Source organism: Notolabrus celidotus, chromosome 5, assembly GCF_009762535.1.
Source record: "Notolabrus celidotus isolate fNotCel1 chromosome 5, fNotCel1.pri, whole genome shotgun sequence".
NCBI classification, from domain to species: Eukaryota; Metazoa; Chordata; class Actinopteri; order Labriformes; family Labridae; genus Notolabrus; species Notolabrus celidotus.
The window spans coordinates 36,567,289-36,579,314 of record NC_048276.1 but is presented as its reverse complement, the minus strand read 5'-3'; positions in this window follow the sequence as shown (position 1 = coordinate 36,579,314).

Sequence of the window (12,026 nt, the reverse complement as noted above, 5' to 3'; positions counted from 1 at the left end):
CTGAACCATATTACTGCCATCTCATTTCTTAAGGACTCAAAGGGTCCTAAATGCATTTTGACATCCTTTTCATGTGGAGATTTGGAATCCAAGCTTTCACAGAACAAAAAAATGTCAAGGTTTTTTCTGCCCACATGCACACAGATATATTGTGTGAGGTTTCTTTTGCATGGACGTTTTCTTTGAGTAGTTTTGCAGCAACAGGTCAGCTGTGGGGTCATCTTGCTTTGCCTTTCAGAATAACGGTCTTTTGTTACTTGTGTATACCCAAAGCCAAGAAAGTACTAAACATCTTTTAAAAGCGCTGCCTAACCATGAAGGTAGACTTGGTTTTGCATTGTCTTAGCAATAAATGTTCACCTCTGTGATTCCTGATTTATGCAAATACACTGAAGGTGAATGGGGTTTTTAATGTGCTGATTCAGAGTGACATTTAAATAAAACAGCTACATGTCTCCATAAACAGTGCTAAAGATAGAGCAGACCATGACATTATCCAAATGTTAGAACAGCCGTTAGAACACTCCTCAGATTGCAAGAGTCTTTTATCCACAGTTTTCTTGTGGCAACACTACTGATTTCAAATCAGGTGAACACAGGAGCACATTCAGTACAAGACTCATTCCCCCTAAATACTCCACAGAACGCTACAGGAGGTCATTTCTGCCTGTGGCCATCAGACTGTACAACTCCTCCCTGTGATCACTGAACGATAACCTGTACTCTGTGCAATAACCATACAATAACCATGCAATACACTGTGCATTATCCCTGCTACTTTAACATCCTGTATATAATACCTTCATTCTCAGGGCTTTGTACAAAGATCATTTCTAACTATTCTTAGCTTCTGTATCGACTTTACCAATATTATTTTATCTTATCTTATCTTATCTTATTTCATTGTGTTTTATGTTCATTTATTTTATTTTGTTTTATTTTATGTTATTTTATTTTATTGTATTTTATGTTATTTTATCTTATCTTATTTTATTCATCTTTATTTTATTTTACTTTTTCTTTTATTTATCTTTATTTTCTTTTACTTTATTCTATTTTATTTTATTCATCTTTATTTTATTTTGCTTTTTCTTTATTTATCTTTCTTTTATTTTCTTTTCTTTTATTCTATTTTATTTTATTTATCTTGATTTTATTGTATTTATCTTTATCTTATTTTACTATATTCTATTTCATTTTATTTATCTTTATTTTATTTATCTTTATTTTATTTTATTTTATTTATCTTTATTTTATTTTATTTTATTCTATTTTATTTATTCATATTTATATCTTATTTTATTTATCTTTATTTTTTTTTATTTTATTTGTCTTTATTTATTCATATTTATATCTTATTTTATTCTGTCTTGTATTAATATCTAACTTTATTACATACTGTTTATAAGAGCTCTGTAAAGTCAGAATTTCCCTCCCGGGGATAAATGAAGTATTTCTGATTCTGAACTCATTTGTGGTTCTGGGTGAGCTCTGTGCAAATGAACAAAATATCCTCTAATGCTCTCACTCCATGCAGCTTTCAGTATTCTCAGAGTCTTGTGCCATGCACCCCAACAACCAGCACATCTCATTCTTGGTAATAGAAAAAAAAAAACTGGTGGCGGGTCTCGTGACTAAAACATGTTTTGGATTTGCTCAACCTTGGTTATTTGAGGTGCCAAGAAAAAGGGCGGGTTCTATAATGCCAAGCGTATCATATTTGATACATCCGTTTTTCAGACCTTTACATCATCAGTGTGATATAATTTTTACAGAATGTCAGCTGTGGATCAGAGACCCACTCCAGGTTTTTCAGGGATATTTTTACCAAGTTTGAAAAAGTTTGGATGAGAAAAACTTTCAAATTGTTCCTGAAACTTCAAGAGGAATAGTTACTGGATTGATGTAAAACTAATTAATATTTCATGACTTAATTTACAGTCAAACCATGTTGAAAATATGTGTATCAAAATTAATACAGCAGGTATATAAGGTCATTTATTTGGAGATCTGCCAATCATAATTGTATTACATTTCATACATTATTCCATAAAGCAACATACAGTCTTTTTATTATTTAAGAAAATGTTTAAATGACATCATCAGGTATATTCAGAGTAGAAATTGAGATATTTATAACGTATATTGTATTTTTATATATGCAATCTGCTGTATCATGATGATTGATGACTGGTTGAATTTTGCCATGGCTCCCTAGTAAATAATTATCTTTTGCTCATTGATTTCCACTAAAAACTGAGCAATTCAGAGAAGAAATATACATAAATTAGGTTTTTATGCTCCAAAATACGTATGACATTGTCATGCAATATGGAAAAAAATAATTTCTTGCTTTGAAATTACTTTGGGGAAAAATGTGAAGGAAACTCAAATTTGAATATGCTAAAAATGTTGTTTTTATATGTTTTAGTTTGTTTAAAAAATAAGAAACTTTGAGCAAAAAATGTGCACCAAAATTCCTGATGTATCCAATATGTTACAAATTAAAACTCATATATGAAAATTGCTATTTCATTAATTTTTTTTTTTTTTTTCAGATGGTCCAATAAACACTAAATTTTCAAAGAATTAGAACTTTCTGACATTTATTTGATGGCTCAGGCTTTACAGGGTTAACCTGTGAGTTTTGTTTGGCTCACTGTGTGAATACATGGCTGTAAGATCTACTTCCTCTTTGGATTAAACACATGTTCTTAGAGGTAGTATAAATTCTATGTTATGTGCAGCAACTCAGGCTCCACTCCTGAAAAGACATGTACACAAAGACACATCTGTAAAACCCAGACTGTAATTTTGGTGAGCAGCACCATTACCTTCTCAGCTCAGTCAGTTTAATAACAGCAAAGAGCCTCTAACAGGCATGATTTTATGAAAGCACAGAAGCTTCTATAATGTCATGAAGCCCATCAACCTGATGCAAATACCACCTGTACCTCAGACAGTCTGATGGCAGCACATGTACACTCAACACGGAGGAAACAGCAAGTGTAAGACCTCTCTCTCATTATCTCTTCAGACTGCGTGTCTCGCCCACCTCTGCTAAGCCCTCATCTTTACCTGCCTGTGATCTCAACTTCACACCCCCGCCTCCTCAGAATAACCTGCTCCATCAATGCATGCGTGTCTTTTCTTTAGTCTGTACTGTCTTTGATGCCTAACTTCTAATGAGAGTATTTTCAAAACTACAACAGTCTCATTATTCCGACTGACTTGTTATCCCTTTCATCAGAAGATCTCAATTATCACCGCCAGTGTTTTGATATTAGGCGACATTCGCATCAAGCTGTGCTAAATGAGGCGTGTTCAAGTTAGGACTTACCTTCGCAGAGGAAAAATTTGGACTCTCCGACGCTGATCTCTCCTTGTGTCGGGGTGATGTGCACCTGGATGGCGGCTGTGTAAAGACAAAAGAGGACAGAACAGAGCATACATTAGTTTCTGGTTGCAGGGAGATGAACAGTGACACGGGGGCAGATCACAAAAAGACGAGGCTCACAATCAGATTGCTTTGCCTGCTCAAAAGATCCACCGTATTTCAGATATAACCTCTAATGAATGAAAAGTGTGGGATGAAATTTTCTTGCTCACTAGAGTGCAACATCTGTATGGCTCTAGATATTCTACACAGACCTTTTTTCGAACTGCAGCATCACTTTTTGAGTTTATGACGCACATGAAATGTGTACAAAGATGCATTTTTGTGACATTTTTCTTCTTTTCTTTGGCTTTAGAAATAAGAGGCTGCATGCAACCTTTAGTGCAACACATATTACCGACACATTCACAGCAAGCTACCATATAATTAGGGCTGAGAAAACTTAGTTGGATAGAGAGCTAAACCCTCATAACCCTTCCAGCCTGGCTGCTGTACTCTCCTCTGAAACTCAGTGAAATTTTCTGTTATTAATGGGTGTGAAACCTCATAAGTCAGACCCACAGGAACCACAGACGGTATAAAACATGGACGCAGTCTCAGTGATGTCACCCACTGGTTTCTGAAGAGAGGTTTTGAAGGCTAATGATAATAGTCACCATGTTGGAAATGCTGACTTGGTCCACCAAGCAAGAGCTAAAGGAGCAGAATCTGGTCAGGTCAGTCTGACCTGTCCATTCCCATAGCCTTTATTAATCGACCCAGATCTGATAGATTGGTGACTTTTTACACAACTATCTTTAAATTCTTCAGGAAATGGAATAGATACAATACAACACATCATATTTACACACAATTCGTAATGCATTACAACTCATACACAGAGATGTTGCAAGTTATGATGCTTTTTCTATTTTATCCCAAATGATTTAATAAGGCTTGGCACAACTCCAGCAGGAGGACTGTTTTCATGCCTAACTCAATCATATAAATCTCATCCTAATTCTCCAATCAGTCAAGCATCATGGGGCGGCTGTGGCTCAATGGGTAGAGTCGGTCGTCTATCAATCAGAAGGTTGGCGGTTCGATCCCAGCTCCATCAGTCACATGCCTAAGTGTCCTTGAGCACACTGAACCCCAAATTGCTCCCTCTGTTGTTCAGAGGTGTGTGAATGTGAATGAATGAGATAGGCTCACACTGATGCTCCCTCACTACAAAGCAGTCTCTACCATCAGTGAGTGAATGGGTATGAATGGGTCAGTGTGATAAGTAGTGTAAAGGCTGATTTATACTTCTGCGTCGAATCGACGGCATAGCCTACGCCGTAGGTCCGCGTAGCTCCCGTACCTACGCAGAGGCCTACGCACGTAGCTGACGTGCACCTCCACCAAAATGTAACTAGGCGTAGAGCCGACGCGGACCGCAAGCTCTGTGATTGGTCCGCTCGACGGCTTTGTCTTTCCCGCATTCACAGCACTTCCGGGATCCCAGACATCGGCCACACATCGGCTGTGTATTTCATCTCCTTCTCTCTATTCTTCATGTAATCATGTCTGTATGATAAACAGCAACATGTATCAGCTGTAGATTAACAGAACACGCTCTGAAACTCTGTGGAAAAGTAAACAGAGATCGTAGCAGGACCGGAAGCAGGCGACCGGCTATCAGAGAGACCACACTGCCCTCAAGCGTTTCGCAGGAGAATTGCTGCGTGACACGGACACATCGACGCACAAGTATGTGGGGCTCATGTCCGCCTCAGCCCCTGCTGCGTAGGGGCGACGCAGAAGTATAAATCAGCCTTAAAAGCGCTTTGAGTGGTCAAACAGACTAGGAAAGTGCTATATAAGTACAAGTCCATTTACCATTTTACCAATTCACCCTCTGTGTGGTTTTACTGCTACTTCCATCAGCCAATCACATGGCTGCTGTCACAGTTTTAAATCTCTTCCCTCCTCCCGTGCTGTCATTTGTGATTTGTGTATGGACAACCCAAGTGGCAACCTCTTAAAATATGAGTCAAATGCGGAAGTGCCAGTAATTGCAGTTCATCGAGGACCCGCTTGAGGCTGGCTCTGGAAGTACAGGAAACCACATACACACCAATTCAAAGAAGATGATCTTCACAGCAGAAATAAACATGTTTACAGCCTGGTTCAAAAGATGAGTGTAGTCTGGATAGCTCGTTTCTGGATCAGCACACACTGTACGGGGGGTGAATTTTTTCATAACGCAGTTATTTCAAAGATAATGAGATTACGAGTTTTCCATTATGAGAGGCACAGCTGACTTGATTAACAGGCGGGAACTCTGTAGCTGTTGGCGAGGAGGCTCAAAGCCCGCCTCTTTATGTCACACTTGCTTGACAGCAGCAATATGGCTGCCGCCGACGATTGGCCTTAAAAACAGCGCTTCAGAAACAGATGGGTGACGTCACAGATACTACATCAATGGGACAACCCCATTCTCTGGACTCTACCCCATTCACCTTCAGATCATCAGAGGTTTCCTCATCAACATGTCCTGCATCCTTTCTTCACCTCTACATATCAGGGTGGTACCCCCCCCATACATTAAAGACTGTTGTGAGTGTCAAAAGGCTTTGTATGTCTCATCTTCATATTGTCAAAAATGAAAAACTACTTTAATAATGTTATCCATCCAGTAAAACTGTCCCCCAGCACCACTTCTGATAAAATAACTGTATCTGTTGCAACCAATCTTGCACCTGTGCAAGGGCACAACTGTGAACAATCAAGAGTTAAGTTTTGGGGACTGAAAGAAGAACTATTCCGGATGTTGTGTCACTTTCAATTAGTTCTGGGTAGATGATCTTTAGTCCTCAGCAGCAGTCTGAAACATATTCAGTATCATTCTCTAAAGATTTGGTGTATTTAGAGAGTTTATGTAAGCCACCTGCCTGAGCCATTCCAGGGGGTTTTCATACTTGTTTCCTCATCCCTGCCTCTGCTGGCAGATGATTTCGAGGGCATAATGCCGTAATTCAAAGAAAATCCTTTTCCTCAGACTCTAATACACTCCATCTTTCAGCTAAAGCTAAAGCTAAAGCGACACAGATGAGATTGGGAAGAGCGCAGAGAAACACCTGGTGTTTGTTCCTTCCTGCATGCTGATAAATTAAATAAAAAACCTCTTGCATACTTGATGAAAAGTGTTATAATTTTCAAAGGCTTAATCAGGAAGTCATGGCTCGCATGTGTGCACCAGAATGACAGGAGATGTGATGATTTTTGGATGTGACATGGTTTGATTTAAGACGCCTATCTGCAGTGATGTGTGTGAGGGGAGAGAGGCACAGACTGAGAGGCAGAGACGCAGCTGAATCGTGATCCCGAGCTCGACTGAGAGATCCCGCTGAGCCTTCAGCGTGTCGCTACTTCACACATGCGAGTGAGTCAGTCTCAGCCCAATTCTCACCAGGAGATTCATGGGAATGGTTTGCAAGGACTCACAATTCAAAGTAAGGCAGCCAACTCTCACCCAACACAACAAGACATTGGTGCTTAATGCGACAATCTCATTCCCACAGAAAAACAGCCGTGACTAAGAGGAGACAATCACAGCGGTGGCCTTCGTTGTTCTTTTTTTCCCTCGACACACTTGATATTTCAGAGAGCTATCATCATTATGCTGGGAAGCAAAAGCAGAGCCAGAGTACTGACAGAGAGTGCATCTAACTGCATGGATGTACACAGTGAGCTTTGTGTTGAGGATGTTTACGGTGTTGTCATTAAATCAAATGGAGGTTCTCATGAAATAAAATCAGGTGGCAGCAGGAGCTGATTTTGTCTGATACAATGTTTATTCCTTCACTTACGCAAACTACACAAACATGTTAAAGTGGCAGCGTTCAAAATCAGGTTTACAAGTGATGCAGAACAGGTTCCCAAACTCTGCTATCCCTCTTTCCCTTTTTCTCATTAAGGTGCAGATAGTTTAGGCTCAGCCACAACTTTACATCTTTCAAACAGTGGAACAAGGACTGCAGGGATCCATTCCTTTTTAAGCTGAACGGCATATAAATTTGCACATCATCAGCATAACAATGAAATGAGACGCCATATTTCTGGAAAATAGATCCCAGGGGCAGCATATACAACGAGAACAGGATAGGGCCCAAAACAGACCCCTGAGGAACACCACAAGTAAGAGGGGCTGTCTCAGAGGAATGATCTCCCAAATGGACAGAGAGACTTCTGTCTGTCAGGTAGGATTGGAACCAACTGAGTGCTAAACCCTTAATTCCACAACTCTCAAGGCGTGACAGGAGAATTGTGTGGTTGACGGTATCAAACGCAGCAGATCGGTCCAAAAGTACCAAAATGACAGAGTCACCCGAGTCAACAGTTAAAATCACATCATTAAAAACGCTTAAAAGTGCAGTTTCTGTGCTGTGACGTGCTTTAAAACCAGACTGAAACTTTTCAGAAATGTCATGATCTGCTAAAAAAAGTCTGCAGCTGGGCAAAAACCACTTTCTCCAGGACTGTAGATACAAAGGGGAGTTTAGAAATGGGCCTGAAGTTTGTAAGAGCAGAGGGATCAAGATTTTTGTTTTTTATCAGGGGCTGCACTACAGCATGTTTAAAGGCAGCCGGGACGCAGCCCGAGGCAAGACACGTATTCATCAGAGACAGAATACATGGTCCAAGGGTGTCAAATACTTCCTTAAGAAGACGAGAGGGGATGCTATCTGAGGGGGAGCATGCAGGCCGCAGATGGTGAACCACCTCTGATAAGGAGGAGAGTGATATGGGCTCAAACTGGTCAAACTGGTCCATTGCAGTGTTAATAACATGTCTGTTTGTTGTGAAGCTCTGTGAGAGTTACATCTGAACTCTTACACAGAGCTTCACAACAAACACTGCAAAATATCCTGTGAAACAAACCCTCACTAAGACTGTAAATAACTATTGATCTTTAAAATATTATTAGAACTGCAATCGAAGAGTTCATTTGCAAAAACAGACGACTCACTTTTAAAGAATTTAAAATAGTTTCAAAAAACATATTGTGCTATTACTAGCTTTAGGTCTTATCAATCAATGGAAGTTGGGTGGCTTTGACTTACTTATTATTCTAATTACTAATTAGAGGTATCTTAAAAAGATAACTTTATTAAAAATCTATATTAAAAATAAATGTTTTTTAAATGTATAAAAACAGAGATATCTGTTTTGCAGCCTCAGGCACAGGGAGTCTTGTTCTGGTGCATGGCATCATGAAAAAAGAAAGTTATGTTGACATTTTGAGGGATAATGTGAAGAACTCTGCTCTTAGTCTAGGCTTTGGTCGGTGCTGGGTCTTCCAGCAAGACAATGATCCAAAGCTTACTGAGGGTAAACAATTTGATATTGGTTTCCTGAGTTTGGCTACCACTGGTAGAGCTAGCACCAACAGCCTTCAGCCTCCATCAGGGCAAACATCCATGTGCCTGTGCTGGTTCCTCATTCTCTAAATCAAAATACTGCCAAACCTCATCAAACACCTCTTTCAATGTGCCTTTAACGTGAGTCCTTTAAAACGACCAGCAGGGGGCGAATCAACTGGTCTCAAAAAGAAGTCTTATTGCAAACACTGTTTCAGTGAATGTATTGCCTCAGCACACATATTCATGATTACTTTACGGCTTCAATCACTATTTCTAAGCTTTCTTCAACACAACATGATGGTTATGTTGTAAAAATGGTCCCATTTACATGTAAATGGTTTTCTGTACAGTCTTCAGTCTTCTCTGGTAAAAAAATATCAAATCTTTTAAAGCAATAATAATATCTCCCTTAGGGTCTTGTCAAGAAGTCATACAAATATTGATTTGCAGCAAAACACTGCCTCTGCCTTATTCCAGGATAGCATACAAGCTCCAGAGGCACAGAGCCCTGCTACCCACAGTATGTTTGCTTGTACAGGCCGGAGGTAGATACAAAAAAAACAACATATCCATTTCCATCCCTCATCTAGTAAGATCACAGATATCACGCTGCAAACCAAAGCCATGCCTCCTAAGACTAAGACAACTGGCCAGAAATCAACTGATCATATCTGCAACACTAAAGACAACAAAGAGGAACTCAGGCGGTGTGGGAAAGATAGCTATTCCCAGAGCCATTTTCTCAGTGTATCTCTCTAAAAGGCCACTTGTGCTGTGTCTCCAGGATGAAGTGGCTGCTGAAGTCTCATGTGTCAAAGTAAAGTGTGACTTTGTTGAGAGCATACTGTGAGTAGTTTAATCATGGTGTAAAAATGAGAGCAGACACCGGGTTCAATTACTAAACTAATGCAAATCAACACCTGGTGCTTAAGATCCAGTTTTTTATCTGACCTAGTTCAGTCCTGATTATTGAGGATTTGGTGAGTTACCACTTTCTTCTTATATCATTGTTTTAATTGATCAAGGTAACTGTGGAGGCAGCGAAATATGTGCAGCATTTGATTCCAAGCATAGACAGTATAATTAATGGACGTAGTACCTGAGATGTCACCCATCTGTTCCTTAGCGCTGTTTTGAAGCCAATCGTCGGCGGGAGCCATATTGGTAATACTGAACTCATCCAAAAGAGTGTGAGGTAAAGACACAGGGTTTGAGCCTCCTAGCCAAAAGCTATGTGTCCCCGCCTGTCAATCAAGTCAGTCATGTCCTTATTTGGGCAAAAACTTGTATTAAACTTGTATAAATTAGCTACGTTGAGCCAAGTTGTTTTTTGAACCAGGCTGTAAACATGTTTATTTCTGCTGTAAAGATCGCCTTCTTTGAATGGGTGTGTATGTGGTTTCCTGTGTTTCTGCAGCCAGCCTCTAGTGGACGCTCGATGAATTACAGTTTATAACACTTCCGCATGGGCTTCATATTTTGAGACCGGGGGTTGCCGCTTGATTGTACCATGCTGTATTTACTTGTATCATACCATATTGTATCATATGATTGAATATCGTATCGTGTCTTAAATCCTAGTATATCATATAATTTTGTAATGTGTTGAAACTGTTGTGTCCTAAGAAAAAAAAGGGAAGGCTCATTACAATGTCAAAAATCTTCAGAGTGTTTAAAAAAAAAAAAACTGAAACCAGCTTGACTTATAAACACTACCAAGTGACATAAAGAATAAAAAACATTACAAAGAGCACAAGCAGTAGTCATGATTCCCCCGGCCTTACAGGAGGTGTTTTCTTGCCCTCAGTGTTTTAATTACAGATATTAAACTCGGTCCAGTGAACCACGTCCAGGTAAAACAAATGAAACCAGAGAAGTCTTTTGAGATGTGAGCTTTCTGTTAACACACAAACAAGAAAAAATAATGTGTGGTTAAAACACATGTTTAGAAATGTAACAGCAGAACGAGTGCTGTACGGACAATAAGACCTTTCAGAGGCAATGTCTCTATAAATAAAACGTTTCTGTCAGTTTAAATAGAAAAGAACTGAAAGTATTTGTACGAATATTTTTAAGGTGCTCTTTGAAAGGGAACAGCGCGCCAAATTGCTGCAATTTGAGTTAATTTTCAGAGCCCTCCTTCAAGATTTCATTTCTCTATTACCTCCTCCTCACTGACTAAGGGGAATGAGGGAGGAGGCTGTCTGCCTAATTGTGCAAGAGATGTAAAAAAAGACTTCGCTGAGAAAAAGAGTTTCCAGTTGGAAACCTTTCACAGGGTGAGATTAGTCCGTAGGTGTGCGCTTAGATCTTTCTCAAGCCTCTGTCACTGCTGCTAAAGTGACGACATATGGCTGTCAAATCTGTGCAAAGGCAGTTCAGATTCAGTCTTTGTGCAAAATGCACCCAAAACTGATGAAAACACAGAGCCTCAAGACTTCAACATCTTTCTTAGAATCAGCCTGAGTTTTAATGCAGCGCTGGAATGACAGACTGATGTCTTCAGATTTTGAGAACACTTGCCCTACATCCAAAACACAAAACAAAACAACAACTATGACATTGTTGAGTACTCCGGGGAAGGTCATGTTCACAGTAATCTGGGCGGCATCCCACTGCGAAGACTCAATAAACAAAATCTCCTCTCTGCAGTGTGAGGAGTTCTACATCAGTCTTCCTGACTGCCATGGAGTCTCTCATGAATATGTAAAGAGGAGGTGTCCAAGCTAAACGAGCATGTTATGTAGCACTTCAAATGTCCCTGTCAACCGTAGACTTATTCAAACTTTGGAGTTGTGGTTTCAAGGTTTCATGCACAGAGAGGTGCCTGAACTGCAAGCACAAGACACCAAAGGGAATAGAGGAACAGCAAAATAAAACCTAGAGTGATCCCAAATACAGGTTTATAAGTAATGTATCAAGCCAACACAATGAACACAAAGCTTTTATTTAGATGCAATAACTAAAGGACAGACTGTTCCTTTAATGCATCAAATATTGAGACCTGTTAGGACTATCTGTGAGAAGAAATATGAATTTACTCTCCTAAAAACAAATATCCAAAAGTGGGTAAAATGTAAAGCAAAGCTTGTTACTTCTGTACTGTTTCTGCATCATGTTAAGTGTAATCCTTTGAGTTGTTACAAGGTCAGACTGGCCTGACTTTTTAAAAGTAAACTTAAAGCTAGGGTTGGTAGTCACAGAATACTAGCATGAATTTGAATGTAGCACTTCCTCAG